The sequence below is a fragment of the Diabrotica virgifera genome, chromosome 4 (genome assembly GCF_917563875.1).
Source record: "Diabrotica virgifera virgifera chromosome 4, PGI_DIABVI_V3a".
Taxonomy (NCBI): domain Eukaryota; kingdom Metazoa; phylum Arthropoda; class Insecta; order Coleoptera; family Chrysomelidae; genus Diabrotica; species Diabrotica virgifera.
The window spans coordinates 37,240,517-37,258,171 of record NC_065446.1 but is presented as its reverse complement, the minus strand read 5'-3'; the positions used below and the strand labels follow the sequence as shown (position 1 = coordinate 37,258,171).

The following is a 17,655-nucleotide window of genomic DNA, read 5'->3' as shown; positions in this document are numbered from 1 at the left end:
GACAAAAAACGCATTTTCGGATTTTAAATCGCTTATAACTTTAAAACTATTAACTTTTGAGAAAAATGTCAAGAAACTTATTTTATTTAGAATGTCCCAAATAATTTAGGAAAAATATTTTTCGGTGGAAAATAGGAAATTTTTGAAATGGAGCGCGCCGCACCGGCAAAAAGATCGGATAAACACGCATATTTAACAATTAAAAAACAACGGTATAAATTAAAGTTAGACGCGATCACTCTTCAGAATCTTGAAGCAGAATGTTCAGTCTTCAATCTAAGTGTCTGGCAACCTCAAAAATACTAATTTAAATATGAGTTTTTAAGCCTCGAAAATGCGTATTTTCGCATTTTTCAGATTTTAAATCGCCCGTAACTCCAAAACTATCAATTCCTGAGAAAAATTACAAGATACCTTTCTTGTTTAGATGGAACCAAAAAATCTAAAAATATATGTTCCAGAGCAAAAAAACATGATCTTTTGTATTTGTTTAAAAAAATTGTTTAAACAATTTCTGCCCAAAAATTCCGCCCGGCACCCTTCAGATTTGTTTAAAGGGGACATTTTTGAATAGGAATCCACAAAGAAACCGAATCAGAAATTTTTTTCAGACGGGAGCGGTCTCACCACATGGACTAATAATAAGGTAAGCGAAATATCTATGGAAAAAAATTATTAAGTATTAAATCATTATTCGCCAAAGTTGTCATATTTCGCCGCTACGGGCGCTGGCATAGTTTCGTGTATCCCCACCATGGTCACGCACGGAGCCGCCTTATGTTTTCTTAACATTCTGTTTTTTTGATTCATTCGCTTATGTTGGATAATAAAAACGGTAGGTACTTTAACAACTAGCCTTGTTTTTCGTCAATACAGGTATTTTTAAATAAGTATGGCCATCTTTAAGGGGTAATTCTGCATGAAAATATAATGACAGTTTTTTTTAAACTTATGTCCGCAAATGTTTCGTTTCCGAGATAGAGAGTGTTGAAATTTTTCTTGCAAACTGACGATTTATTTATTGCTCTAAAACCGGTTGAGACATGCAAATGAAATTTGGTGGGTTTTTAGAGTTAGTTATTGCGCATTTTTTATATAAAATTAGGAATTTAATATTCACCATTGGCGCGCATACTGGTAATATGACCCTTATGTGCGCCAATGGTTAACATAAAATTCTTAATTGTATGTCAAAAAAATGCACAATTATTTCCTCTTAAAACCCACCAAATTTCATTTGCATATCTCAACCGGTTTTAGAGCAATTAATAAATCGTCAATTTGTAAGAAAAATTTCATTACCCTCTACCTCGGACACGAAGCATTTGCAGACATAAAAACAGTTTATAATACAAACTGTCATTATTTTTTCATGCAGAATTACCCCTTAAAGTTTGCCATACTTATTTAAAAACACCTTGTATTGATGAAAAACAAAGCTAGTTGTTAAGGTGAAACAGTAGCGATCAACAGGTAGCGAAAACACGTTCCAAGATTGCGGCTGTAATTTTGAATATTTTTTCGAGATATTTGGCTCACGTATTCGTAATATAATAAAGAATGGCGGTACAGAGCCCAATTTGAAAAATATATTAATATAAATATATAATAAATAATTTTTTTTATCCGATGCCTAGATTTTGTGTCATTTTGGAACTACTAATGAAATAAAAAATTTTAGTAGTTCCAAAATGATACAAAATCTAGGCATCGGATAAAAAAGTTTATTTGAAGAAAGTGTATTTTTTTGTTCTTCTTAATGGCGGTACAGGTTCATTTTTTTAATATTGTATTTAATTACAGAGTAATTTCCACATATTAATATATTTTTCAAATTGGGCTCTGTACCGCCATTCTTTATAATATTACGAATACGTGTGCCAAATATCTCGAAAAAATATTCAAAATTAGAGCCGCAATCTTGGAACGCGTTTTTGCTACCTGTTGATCGCTACTGTTTCCTCTTAAAGTACGTAACATTTTTATTATTCAACAATATTTAACAATAAAAAAACATAATGTTAAGATAACATGAAGCTACAGTTGAGTTTTACTTTCATATTTTATAAATGCTAGAATATTCTACAGTGTGACGCGAACTTTGAGAAAAAATCACAGTTTGATTGGTACACCCGGTATACAAAGACAATTTACCTGTCCAGCAACAATATTATTACAGAGATCTTGTTAAAGAATAAGGCTATAACGTGTTAAAAAAATCACTTAAATCGGACAACAGATTTAGGAAATTCGAGACATTAAAAATAACCAATTTTTAAGGAGGTGCGTTAATTTATTGGAGAAGTGTATATACTTCTGGTTTAATGCGTGTCTGTCCGCGAATATAACTCCTACGTTATTAGAACTGATATGACAAATGAGGAGTCGAGTGAGAGCCTATAACTCAAGATTGGTATTAAAGGTGAGAAATTTAACCTCGGACATCCGGTTGCAGAGTTACAACTGGAAGTACTGTTTTAAAGTCGTCGAAAAAATACAAGCGCTGTATTACTCGACGCGACTTAGCAAGACTGGAATAAATATAGTTATACTTCCGGTTCTTATATCACTTCCGGTTAAAAAGGTGTAATCGGAAGTGCCACATTATAGTCGCAGAAATAGTAAATGTGACATATCAATCATCGCGATTGAAAAGCCGAACTCGAATATTTAGTCCGGTTTTGATACCATTTCCGTTAAAAAAGTTATGACCGGAAGTTTGGCAAAAATTACTTAAAATTAGTAAAATCATATATCAATCGACGCAAAGTTACACGAAGAGTTCAAATTTATCGCCTTCCGGTCACGTTGGGTGAAAATCTAGGACTTGCGAAGTCCAATTGCTTAATTGGAAATTAATCACAATTTCAGTTTAAAATACGTAGTCCAGAAAGCCACTGCGCATCCGCTAGGAAAAATATTCTAATTCGGATTTTTTGCACAATCCTACTCAAAAAGGACCACTTTTAACAAATTTGCATGTTGCCAGGACCAAAAGGTGGTCAAAAATGTTTTAAACGTTTTTTTTTTCCTAAAATTATTTTTTTTTGCATGGAACAAAGTTTTTTTCGGTTTTTTGTATGATTCCAAACAGAAAAGGTCTTTAGTGACTTTTCTCAAAAATGATAGTTTTTGAGATACAAGCGATTAAAAATTGAAAAATTGCGAAATCGGCCATTTTTAACCCTCAAAAACTATGTGAAAAACTGAAAATTTGAATGTTGCCAAGGTAGGTAGATATTCTTTAAACATCGATTCATGAAATCCCGAAGAGTTTTTTGCAATATAATATTCAAAACTCCTTTGTTTTTAATTTCTAATCACGCGTGCGCGACACTATTTTCCACCGTTGCATGTGTATACAGTATGGTTAGTGTGACCAACTAGCCCGAAAAATCCGGGACATGGCCCGAATTACGAAGTTGTGTCCCGGCGTCCCGGACAAGGCTTCCGGGCCATCCGAATTTTCAACTTTTTGGTAAAAATCTATATTTTCGTTTTTATTCTAAGAATTTACATCAAATTAAATTGTTGAGAGGAAAAAAAATTTTTATCGTGGTATAAATTTTAATAGTTCTATGAAAGAAAACGAAAACTGTGGATTTTTTTTATTTGTGTGTAATTATCGTCTTCCGAAAAGACCATTCAAAAACAATAATAATTCATGTCACAATGAATCATGCCTAGGCACGCATGCTGTATCGAACGATGTAATGTAATGATTGCTGATGCATCTTTTTTTTTCGGTTTTGTCAACCACTTTAAGTAGATAAACCTCTTGAGTTCGTTAGCGAAATATGATTCAATTTCCAAACCGTTGCATGCTTTGAGCCAAATTCAAATCTGCTGCGTTGCAATATGATTTTTTTATCTAAACATTTATTTGATTGTCAGTACAGTAATCAGTTTGAATCCGAAAATCGATTAGTGACCATCTCGGAATTATTGTTTTTGACCTGACTTTTTCATTCCAATATATTATTATTGTTAATATGAATATGGAACCAACACAAGAAAGTAAAAACAGAAAACGATATTGCACTTTCAATAAAATATTGGAAGAAGAATTTCTATTTTTGAAAAAAAAAGTAAGTCTAACAGTGACATGAAGTGTGATACTTGTGGATCGGAATTTTCGATCGCCCACAGTGGTAAAGCGGATATACTAAGTCACATCAAAAGTGAAAAACACCGAAGAGGTATCTGCTCCGCGTCCAGCAGCAAAAAATTGACTCAATTTTTCAAGCCAACAGCTTCATCGAGCATTGATTTAGAGACAGCAGCTCGGGAAGGTGTTTGGGCGTATCACTCGGCGTAAAAATGTTAAATAACCAATAAAATGATGATATTAGAGCCCTACATTTAAAAAAATAACAAATGGCCCGATTTTCATTCAAAAGTCCCGGATTTTAGGTATTTTTTTCAGCATTGTCCCGGATTCGACTGAATTGGAGTTGGTCACACTAAGTATGGTGCAAATGAAAGGAATAAATTCGTTATTTCGTAAACCGGCTACTTTGAGAAAAAAACCCGAAACAGGTCGATTTTTAGTTTTAAGTTATGATATTGTGGCATGTATGGTATAGTAGTGACGTCATTCGTCTGGGCGTGATGACGTAATCATTTATTTTTTAAATGAGAATAGGGGTCGTGTGGTAGCTCATTTGAAAGGTTCTTCAATTCTCTATTCTATTTAATAAAATTTTTATTAAATTAAATTATTTGACAAAAAAACAAGTAGACGGACACCCTGTATAAATAATTATGTTAATGTTTACATTACTGAATAGAGAATTGAAGAACCTTTCACACGACCCCTATTCTCATTTAAAAAATCATCGATTACTTCATCACGCCCAGACGGATGGCGTCACTAGTATACCATATATGCCACAATATTATCATAACTTAAAAATACAAATCGACCTGTTTCGGGATTTTTCCTTAAAGTCGTCGGTTTACGAAATAACGAATTTATTCCTTTCATTTGCACCATACTGTCGCGTGGAAAATAGTGTCGCGCACGCTTGATTATCAATTAAAAAACAAAGGAGTTTTGAACATTGTATTGCAAAAAACTCTTCGGGATTTCATGAATCGATGTTTAAAGAATATCTACCTACCTTTAGTCCTGTCGCCAGGAGGGGTACAACGGACTCCTTAATTCAGATGGACTTACCCAAGTTTATTTTATGCATTTTGACCCGTAGAACACGAATTTTTTGGGTAATAGTCGATCCGGATGTCGATAAGATTGTTATAAACCAAGAACTTGAGGAATCGCGTAACAGCGATTTTTCGCAAAACTAAACATTTTTTTGTATTCTTTGGGTGATTCTCAGTAAAAAATGGTCTTACAAGTTTTTTCGTAGGATGCATAGTTTTCGAGATAAACGCGGTTGAACTTTAAGAAAATCGAAAAAGTGCAATTTTTGAACCCGAATAACTTTTGATTAAAAAATAAAATAGCAATTCTGCTTACTGCATTTGAAAATTCAATTTAAGTTCTGTCGGTTTTGATTATTTTCATTGCTAAAAATTAAGATTTCATTTATTAAACAAAGCCATAAACACATAATGTTTCCCGTGCCCAATGCATGCGTTTTAATGTACGTAATCTACGTAGAATTTGTGTGTATGCGAGCCTACTCGTTCGATTTCAAATGAGAAATGCATTGAAAACATTATTCAATCACTATGTGTTTATAGCTTTATTTAACAATAAAAAAATTAATTTTTAGCAATGAAAGTAATCAAATCAGATAGAATTTGACATGAACTTTCAAATTCGGTAAGCAGAATTGCTATTTTATTTTTCAATCAAAAGTTATTCGGGTTCAAAAATTGCAATTTTTCGATTTTTTGAAAGTTCAACCGCGTTTATGTCGAAAACTATGCATCCTACGAAAAAACTTTTAAAAACATTTTTTGCTTATAATGACCCAAAAAATACAAAACAATGTTTTGTTTGGCGAAAAATCGCTCAAGTTCTTTGTTTATAACAATCTTATCGACATCCGGATCGACTGTTACCCAAAAAATTCGTGTTGTACGGGTCAAAATACATAAAAAAACTTGTATAAGTCCATCTGAATCAAGGAGGCCGTTGTACCCCCCCTGGCGACAGGACTACTTGGCAACATTCAAATTTTAAGTTTTTCACATAGTTTTTGAGGATTAAAAATGGCCATTTCGCAATTTTTCAATTTTTAATCGCTTATATGTCAAAAACTATCATTTTTAGAGAAAAGTCCCTACAGACCTTTTCTGTTTAGAATGATCCAAAAAACCTAAAAAAACTTTTTTCCATGCAAAAAAAATTATTTTAGGAAAAAAACAAAAAAAAAGCTTTAAAAAATTTTTGACCACCTTTTTGTCCTGGCAACATGAAATTTGTTAAAAGGAGTCCTTTTTGAGTAAGATTGTGCAAAAAATCCGAATTAGAATATTTTCCTAGCGGATGCGTAGTGGCTTTCTGGATTAACGTTTATTCTGACGTTTCGAACTCGGAAATCGTCCTTAACATATAAATTATATATTATACATAATATACAAATTATAAAAACTTGCTACGTCGATGACACTCAATAGTAGAGTAGGTAAATAAAATTTTATTTACTCTACTTAATATTAAATTTCGCAAGAGTTATTATTGTTGCAATCCGTTAATTTTTATCTCGTTAATTATGTAATTTGTTTTTCGTCATTCAAACAACCATTTAAAAATGACGTATTATTAATGTTTTTCGGTGCTGTCGAAGATGCTATCAATAACCTAGAAATCTGGAAAAAACTTACAATCAAAAACAATAATTGATAAAAGGATAACGTTACAAAGTTTTCCAAATTTTTAAAATTTCAGTTGGGGCCTAAACGTCAATAGACAATTTATTTTATAATTAATGATTTATTTCAAAGATATATTAAATAAAGTGAGATAAAACAGGACGATTTTTAGAACAAAAGGAAATGCTAGATTCAAATAATACATATAAGGAAATAAAAAAAATTCAATTTTTTTAATGCCATACTCAATTTGGACCTACAGTTTAACGTAGATGTTTAACCCAACCAATTAATATGACCACTACTGCAGCCACTAAACAACAGAAGATTGAGAAGATTATGGCCCATAGATCTTCGCTGAAACTGAGGTGAAACCACTGGGTGATGTACCTCATAACGCCATTTTAGTGTACAATACTATAGTTGATATAAGTTATTGTACTTGTTATTAAAATAACTCTTAGAATATGTACACTGAGCGGCACAAAAAATGGCCACCCCACAAAATGGGTAATTTTTGATGTCGTGAATTTTCTAAATCTGTTGTCCGATTTAAGTGATTTTTTTAACATTTTATAGCCTTATTCTTTAACAATGTCGCTGTAATAAAATTATTGCTAGACAGGTAAATGATCATTGTATACCGGGTGTACCAATCAAACTGTGTTTTATTCTCAAAGTTCACCACACCGTGTGTAATATTCTAGCATTTATAAAATATTGAAATTAAAACCCAACTATAGCCGCAGGTTTTCTTAACATTCTGTTTTTTGATTCATTCGCTTATGTTGGATAATAAAAAAGTTAGGTACTTTAACTAGCCATGTTCTTCATCAATACAGGGTGTTTCTAAATAAGTGCGACAAACTTTAAGGGGCAAATCTGCATAAAAAAATAATGGCAGCTTGCTTTATAAACACATGTCGGCAAATGATTCGTTTCCGAGATACTGGATGTTGAATTATTTTCTTACAAACTGACGATTTATTTATTGCTCTAAAACCGGTTGAGATATGAAAATGAAATTTGGTAGGTTTTAAGATACAGTTATTGGACATTTTTTGACATGCAATTAAGGATTTTATATTCTCCATTGGCGCACATACGGGTAATATGACGGGTAATATTACCCGCATGCACGCCAATGGTGAATATAAAATTCTTAGTTGTATGTCAAAAAATGTGCAATAACTGTATCTTAAAACCTGCCAAATTTCATTTTCATATCTCAACCGGTTTTAGAGCAATAAATAGTCAGTTTGTAAGAAAATAATTCAACATCCAGTATCTCGGAAACGAATCATTTGCCGACATGTGTTTATCAAGCAAGCTGCCATTATTTTTTTATGCAGATTTGCCCCTTAAAGTTTGTCGCACTTATTTAGAAACACCCTGTATTAATGAAGAACATGGCTAGTTGTTAAAGTACCTAACTTTTTTATTATCCAACATACGCGAATGAATAAAAAAACAGTATGTTAACAAAACCTGCGGCTATAGTTAGGTTTTAATTTCAATATTTTATAAATGCTGGAATATTACACAGGGTGTGGTGAACTTTGAGAATAAGACACAGTTTGATTGGTACACCCGGTATACAATGAGCATTTACCTGTCTAGCAATAATTTTATTACAGCGATATTGTTACAGACAGTGTAATTCTGATTGTTAATAAATGCTTACAAAAAAAAAATAAGATGTAAAGCAGATTTAACGAAAGAATGTGAATTAATGCAAAGGAGCTATATTAGACAGCTATTATGAATACATAACAAAATAAATAGAGATATTTTTCTTCTACTTTAAATTTCACCCCCCTGCATCAATGTTCAAATTGTTGCACCACCTTTTCCGAGGTTTATACTTTTCTGTCCCGTTGACGATTTTTCTGGAGCTGTTCTCACCATTCTTTTTTCTTCCATTCTGCATATTTAGTCTCTAATTTTAACTCTTATAGTTGCTTTTGTTCTTTCTTTTTTTACATCTGCTTCAACCACGCTATAGCATGATAGTTCTATGTCTAAGTATTTAAATTTCATCCCTTACCGGATAATCGATCCATTTAGCTCGAGTTTAGTACATTCCATGTCAAATCACTCAGGAAAAAAATTTTGGATCTCCGATTTGTCTGAAAATTGGTATATAGCTTCTGCGGGACGTAAAAATAAGATATTTAAGGTCAAAAAATCTTCTTCTTCTTTTTTCTCAAAATGTTATTTTATGCGATTTTACAGTGATTTGGTGTTTATTTAAACAAATTTGCATTTTCTGTCGTAAAGTATCACTGAAAAACATAATATTTTAATAGAAAGGACTCAAAAATGTCATTATATGGCATTATAACAAGTTATTTTGAATCAAAACAAGTTTTTGATCAAATTTTATAGTGTAAAAAACGTTAAAATACCGTTCTTTACATTTTCCTCCATTCCCAAAATACATCATCATCGATTTGGCTGAAAATTTGCCCACAGATAGCCAAAAGATAGGACTTTAAGTGGTTAGAAGGATTTGAATTATATTACAATACCAAAAAAGTTACATGCAGTAATATCAGACTCAAAAGTATATATTGTCCAGTCGGGATAGCATTTGACCTTGAACGCCGAGCTGCCCAAAATTTTATTTTTCTGATCTTTAGGGGAGTCAATAGTAGCCTAAATTTAAAACCACGAATGAATTCCTCCGTTACGTTAGCCGCCATCTTGATTTTAAAGGAGAACCTGTTTTGCTCAATATCTCCGCCATTTTTAACTTTTCGACAAAAATGGTAGGAACTGAAATTGTTCCAAATAAATCGTATTTACAATTATCACAATTTCTTTTTAACAATTTTTGTCGTGAGGTCGATATTTTCGAGTTAATTGTACTTACAGTAGACGCCTATATTTTTGACTATAATATTGCATGTAACTTTTTTGGTATTGTAATATAATTCAAATCCTTCTCACCACTTAAAGTACTATGTATTGTCTATCTGTGGGCAAATTTTCAGCCAAATCGATAAATGATGTATTTTGGGAATGGAGAAAAATGTAAAAAACGGTATTTTAACGTTTTCTACACTATAAAATTTGATCAAAAGCTTGTTTTGAATCAAAGTAACTTGTTATAATGCCATATAATGACATTTTTGAGTCCCTTCTATTAGAATATTATGTTTTCCATTGATACTTTACGATAGAAAATGCAAATTTGTATAAATAAACACCAAATCACTGTAAAATCGCATAAAATAACATTTTGAGAAAAAAAGAAGAAGAAGATTTTTTGACCTTCAATATCTTATTTTTACGTTCCGCAGAAGCTACATACCAATTTTCAGTCAAATCGGAGGTCCAAATTTTTTTTTGCTCCAAAATTGAGTGATTTGAAATGGAATGACCCGTTTACATCTGACAGGTGTTAGTTCTTGATGTTATCATACATTTTGTTTTAGCGGCTAGCGGCTAATACCTCGTCGTTCTCGTTTCCATCTTTTTCATCCATGCAGTCCATAATGGCATCTGTTGGATGCTGATAATCGTCTTTTTCAGAAGCATTACCGTTTTTTATATTCACCACTGAGCCTTGATGGGTAAATTTATCTACTTTCTCTGTACGCTTATCTTCAATTTCTGGGATCTTTTCACGATATGCGTATTTTTGCAAAATAAGCAAATTCATCAAATAATATTTAAGTCAATCCAGTTATATACAATTAAAAAGCAATGCTCTAAAGTTGTTGAATAGAATTTTTATTGATATCTGCTATGATTTTGAGGCTCATTAGACATCCCAAATCTTGGAACTTTTCTGATAAATTAGCTACTCGTAGCTCGTAGTTAGGGTCTTTCACAATCACGCCTATTCTGTAACTCATTTCGATGATAGAAGTCAGTAAAATCGAATAGAAGTGGCCAAGTTGAATAGAAATAGTCCAAATCCGTATTCCATAACTACTTCGGAATCTTGACAATCGTAATGTGAATAGAAATCACTTCGACAGCATTTACCCTGTCGAGATGAGATTTCGATTATCGGAATTGTGGTTGACGCAAGCGCATTTTGTTTTGTTTTGACGTTTATATTTTATATATAAAAATAATTAATTACTACTTATTTATAATTATTTATAGTATTTGTACCTTTTTTTAGCTGCTTAATTTTTAGTCTGTGGTGTTATTGTTTAGAGAACTATATATATTTCATTTAGACATGTTGTACGAGTATGAATTGGACCTAACCTTATTTATTTGCTACTTGGCGTCTGAATGTTTCCCATTCACAGTGTTGCCATATTTTGTTCGCATATTTCTTGTACAATTTCAATCAATGGTATAATGCACAAGAATAGCATACGATAGGCTTCTTATGCGTTAATTGATATATGTTATACCAGTATACTTATATATTTATCAGTCAACGCTCATAGTCTGAACAAATTATAGAAAAGATGCCATTTTTGGGAAAAGTTGTTTAGCAGTTATTTCAACTGGAATCAAATCTTAAAGATTGCATATTATTAGTAATATCAATTTTAAATAATTTATTAATAATAATGAACTAATAACATCAATTTAAATATCTTTGATTTAAAAGCATTCTTATCTTCACTTATCTTTTTTATTTATCAGTTTATCTTCTTTTTTATATCAATTTTAATTAAGTCTAATTTAAAACCATTTATCCTCTTTTGATCTTTTTGCATCCAGTATTTACACTAATATTTTATTTACTTTTCAAAACTTTGAGGATAGTATGAAAACATTGAGGATATGGCAACGGTGTCATATTTCAAGTAACAAATAGGTCACAGAACACTAATTTCGCTGGTTAATGCGCCGTTGCCACCTCCTCAGAACCGCGTGAAATAGAAGTCAGAGATTTTGATTACGATATGAGTTACAGAATACCAATCCAAACACAAAAATGTCGCGATAGATATCAAACATTCCGATTTTGGGTAATTACGATTCGACTTGGTCATTTCTATTCGATTTGTTAAAAGTTACAGAATAGGGCTGATTACCTAAAAACTTGGTTAATCTTTTTCTTATGGGCATCTTTCAGTGCGTCACAGTTTTTCGATTTCTTTCTAATGCATTAAATTGTATGTGACAGAAAACAGGCACGTCCGTGATTACAGACATTTATACCATTTATTCTAGTTGTCGATAGATGGCGCTATAATCAAAAAAAATATTTTCGAATTATATAATATATCTACGAATATAATCTGTACAATTTATAAGACTATACAAATCACAGAAAATACCATTTTATAAATGCAATAAACACAATTGATTTGTTTTTATGCCAAATTGCAAATAAAATGTGACAACTGTCAGATTTAACTATAATGTCATGTTGGAATAAATGTCATAAATGCATATTATCACGGACTTTCCTTTTTTTCTATCATTTGTGACGCACTGAAAAATGCCTATGAAAAACTTTTTTGAATGCAATCCAAGCTTCTTTTTCCTTAGTAGTCATCTTGGTTTCACCATGTAATTATGCAATTCTAATTGTTAAATTGTGAAAGAATGGTGGGCGACACAGCATTTTTAATATGATTTTCGGACTCAGCACACTAAAATACACAAGATGAGGTAATTTTATCAAAAAGTTTTTTCATCGTTGGCCTGTGTAATAATTATTATTCTGCTTTGCGATCCTGAAATTTTTACTAATGTATCTAGCTTCTAGCTTTGTAATAAGTTTTTGTTGGTATAATTACAAAACAGAATCATTTCGACCGGTAAAAAATCCATTTTACAACCATTATAAACTTTGCCAAGCTTGTTCTTATGAATTTTACTAATTAAAGTAAGTACACTAATTAAAAAAGGTTCCATTACTCGGATAAGTATTATAAATATCTTAATTATAAAGGATACCAAACTATACTCTGGCTTTAGAGACACAATAATGCATGATTGGGGAATGGTTAGACAAAAAATTATTTTATTTTTAGGTTATATAGGTATCATTATAATACAATTCTATATGTCTGTCTCTGAAAATTTTCCCCGATTGCTTGTTCTATTCCTTGTACAAATAAGTTTTTGTAATCTTTATAATAGACAGTACTAATTTAGAGATGTATCGAATCCTTATGTAACACATGTTTTATCAAATCGGTCTATTAGACCACACATCAGCGGTAAAAAACTGTAAAACCGTGGAATTTTGAGAATCAACACTGATTTTAATGAAAATTTGGGTTTAAGCTCTTTTGACCCTCTTCTTCAAAATCTACCATATGCCGAACTGCGCGTTTGCCCTGGGGGTGAAAACAACCCCACCTAGGGGATGAAAATTTTTTAGTCCAAATAACTATGGAAATAGATGGAGTGACCAATTCTGAGTAAATTTTGTTCGATAATTTTTTTTTACAAAATTGACACTTTCCAAGTTATTAGCGATTGTAACTATGCATTTTTCATTAAAAAAACTCACGTTTTATAACCGTTTTTTATGAATAACTTAACAAAAATTTAATTTTATAGAAAAATCGTTAAGAACAAAATTGTGGCTAATAAAAAAACAAAGATATTCGCGTCAGAAAGACCTATGTAAACCTAATAACGACTGAGTTATTGCTCTTTAAAGGATGGTTATTTTCGAAGAACCTCGAAGTGGAGAACCGTCAATCTCAAATAACTCGAATGTGGTGTAATTTTTTGGGAAAACTTATGAGACATGTTTTAAAGTTCATTAAAAAATCTTTCAAATCTTTCACAGAAGTTTTTTGCATAAGAACTGACTGACTTATGATGAAAATAAAGTCGCTCTCTGCTTTTTCCTTTTTGAAATGTAACAATTAAACCCTCGTCAATACACTTTTAATAGAAATTAATAGCTTCCCACTGAAATTAACTTTATTTAGATATAATTGATACGATCCATGTGATTCGACCGGTTTGGAATGCTTAGTTTCGAAGAAATAGTTGATTATATCGAAAATGACATTATTATAATTTGAAAACGGTCCATTTTTCTTAAATAAACCTAAAAGTATTCATGATACAAAAACAAAAAAAATATCAAAATTTTCAGCAAAAGAAATTCTACAATTAATATTTGAACATTTTTTCATATTATGAATACTTTTAGATTTATTTAAGAAAAATGCACTTTTTTTTTAAATTTTAAAAATGTCATTTTCGATTTATTCAACTATTTTCTCTAAACTAAGCATTCCAAATCGGTGAAATCACATGGATCGTATCAATTATACCTAAATAAAGTTAATATCAAGTGGGAAGCTATTAGGATTGTAACGACGAGGGTTTAATTTTTACATTTCAAAAAGAAAAAAGCAGAGAACGACTTTATTTTCGTCATAAATCAGTCAGTTCGTATGCAAAAAACTTTTGTCAGAGCTTATTTGAAAGGTTTTTTAATGAACTTTAAAAGATATCTCTTGAGTTTTCCCAAAAAATTGCACCACATTCGAGTTATTTGAGATTAAAGGTTCTCCATTTCGATGTTCTTTGAAAATAACCATACTGCTCATATCCACATTCAGTGACTGCAATATAAGTCTTTTTTTAGTAATCAATAAATAGTATCTGCATTATACCGGGTGTTCACTTATATTTTCCCCCATTTTAACTGCCTATAACTTCTAAACGGCTTAAGATAGAAATATGCGGTTTTCGATGAAATGTTTTATTTTAGTAAAAGTTTTGTCTGAATGGACTGAATTTTTTATATCGCTTTCAAATACGAAAAGAAAAATGGCTGATTTTTGAAAAAAACGTTGTTGACTTTTTTTTAATGGACACCCAGTATATTTTTTTCAGATTGAAAGAAAGGTCATTCACCTATCCAGCGATATAAAGTTTTTCAAAATCGGTTGTCAAATCACTGAGCAATTAATTTTTAAAATGAGCGGTGCAACGTGGATATCACATACCTAAATAACATAACTAAGCAAAATGATATTATGTTATGTGATTTCCACATTGCATCTTTTATTTTAAAAATTATTTGCTCAGTCATTTGACAACCGATTTTAAAAAATTTAATGTCGCTGGATAGGTAAATGACCGTTTTTTCAAGCTACAAAAAAATATACTGGGTGTTTCAATAAAAAAAGTCAACGTTTTTTTTCCAAAAATCCGCCATTTTTTATTTAAAAGCGACATAAAAAATGGTCATTTACCTAAAAACTTGAAACAATGGTCATTTCCCTATTTAGTCTAGGCGCCAGAGGGGTCACCGTGTCATATTCAATTCTGATGGACAAACTCAACGGTTTCTTATGGATTTTTGGCTGCTGATTACGAATTTCGAGGGGGGATTTCGATCCGAGTGTTCAAAAAATTGTTATAAACAATTTAATTGTTTATAAATTGTTTATAAGGCTCTGGCTCATAAACTAAAAGAGATAAAAAAAATGTTTCAAATAAAATTTGTTCCCTAATAAAAAACGAAGAAAAAACCGTTTACTAAACTTAAATCTAACAATTAAAACTCAAGATATTGTAAAGTTAGTGCACAATGCAAATTGCAAAATAAGTAATTTTCGAAGCTTTATCGATCGTAACTCGGCTTCTACGCATGCAAAATAGGTGTCGTATTAAAGCTTAATTAACAGACTTCCAAACAAAGTTTGTTAAATTATTTGATCTTCATTTGTTTTAAAGTTATACCCGTTTGAAGTTACAATTTTCTTAAAAATATTGTACATTCATTTGTTTATAAGGGTTTCAAGCCAATTTGAGCTATAAACATTTATACTTTAATGAACAATAATGATAGAAAAACTCAAAAGGAACAATTTGAGGTTATGAAAGTGTTCATAAGTTTATTTTTGGTCAAGATGTCGATATTTTAATGGCGCGTGCTATGAGGCGCAAGATCGGTTCACCGCGTAAAGGTTCACGCGCTAACTTCTCGAGTCAAATTATAATTTCTATGTATACATACGTTATCTTCATTTTTCATTTTTGAAGATCCTAATAAAATTTTATCATATAATTCTTATAATTAAATTATCATACTGTACCTCGTATCACCTTTCATTCTATTTACATTGTCTTCTATTTTTTGCACTAAATGAGAAAAAAACATTAAAAACTAATATTTCAGAAGTATAACTAAAAAGTAAGTTGATATTATTTATTAATATTATTTTTACAAACTTTGTGTTTCATGCATCTGAATCGAGATATACAGGGAATATCAGCTTTTTTTTACATCTGCATAAGTTCTTAGCGAAATTTTAACAGTTACATGGTGGTACAAGTCTGTTCTTGTAGGCAGTAAAACTAAAACTTTTTGAGGCTTCAGAGTCTAATTATTTATATGATATCCATATAAAGTGGATCTAGTTCTTTTGCATCATCATCAAATCCCGTCAATTGTGTGTATGCCGCCACATCATAAATGCTAGTTTTATATGCAATGATGATGCTGCAAAAGAAAACGATCCATTTTTATATGGATATCACATATTGGCTCATTTTCATGCGTAGAAGCTGAGTTACGATCGATAAAGCGTCGAAGAATACATACTTACTTGACTGTGAGCCAATCTTGTGCCTCATAGCGCGCCATTAAAATATCGACATCTTAGCCAAAAATAAACTTACGAACATTTTCGTAAGCTCAAATTGTTCCATTTGAGTTGTTTTATCATTATTGTTAATTAAAGTATAAATGTTTACAGCTCAAGTTTGCTTGAACCTTTATAAACAAATTAATGTACAATTTTTTTAAGAAAATTATAACTTCAAACGGGTATAACTTTAAAACAAATGAAGATCAAATAATTTAACAAACTTTGTTTGGAAGCCTCTTAATCAAGCTTTAAAAAGACACCTTATAAGGCTCATTTGCATGCGCAGAACCCGAGTTACGATCGGTAAAGCTTCGAAAAATACTTATTTTGCAATTTGTAATTTGCATTGTACACTAATTTTACAATATCTTGAGTTCTAATTGTCGGATTCAAGATTAGTAAACGGTTGTTTCCTCGTTTTTTATTAAGGAACAAATTTTATTTGAAACATTTTTTTATCTCTTTTAGTTTATGAGCCAGAGCCTTATAAACAATTTATAAACAATTAAATTGTTTATAACAATTTTTTGACCACTCGGATCGAAATCCCCCCTCGAAATTCGTAATCAGCAGCCCAAAATCCATAAGAAACCGTTGAGTTTGTCCATCAGAATTGAAAAGGACACGGTGACCTCTATTTGGCGCCTAGACTAATTCAACGATATAATTTTTTTTAAAATCGGTGGTCAAATGACTGAGCAATTAATTTTTAAAATGAGAGATGCAATGTGGAAGTCACATAACATAATATCAATTTGCTTTGTTATGTTATTTAGGTATGTGATATCCACGTTGCACCTCTCATTTTAAAAATTAATTACTCAGTGATTTGACAACCGATTTTGAAAAACTTTATATTGCTGGATAGGTGAATGACCTTTCTTTCAATTTGAAAAAAAAATATACTGGGTGTTCCATTAAAAAAAAGTCAACAACGTTTTTTTCAAAAATCCGCCATTTTTCTTTTCGTATTTGAAAGCGATATAAGAAATTCAGTCCATTCAGACAAAACTTTTACTAAAATAAAATATTTCAGCGAAAACCGCATATTTCTATCTTCAGCCGTTTAGAAGTTATAGCCAGTTAAAATGGGGGAAAATATAAGTGGACACCCGGTATTTGTATGTTTCTCGTTTATATCATATTTTTTCTTAATCGTTAAGACTTTTCCACTTTTGCTTTTGTTCTCGACTCGTTAGTTTTTGTAAAGAGAACTTTGTATGATATTATTTTCTTGATAAATAACTAAGGGAATTTTAAATGATTTGTGTAAACAATATTTATTTTTTTAGCCAACTCGATACATCTCTAA

General features: G+C 31.1%; 1 protein-coding gene across 5 annotated transcripts in view; it reads left to right on the top strand.

The window, feature by feature from the left end:
• Nucleotides 1–17,655, top strand: part of LOC114329940 (choline/ethanolaminephosphotransferase 1) — a 150,834-nt gene that overhangs the window by 46,226 nt on the left and 86,953 nt on the right. The gene's annotated exons all lie outside the window — the stretch shown is intronic.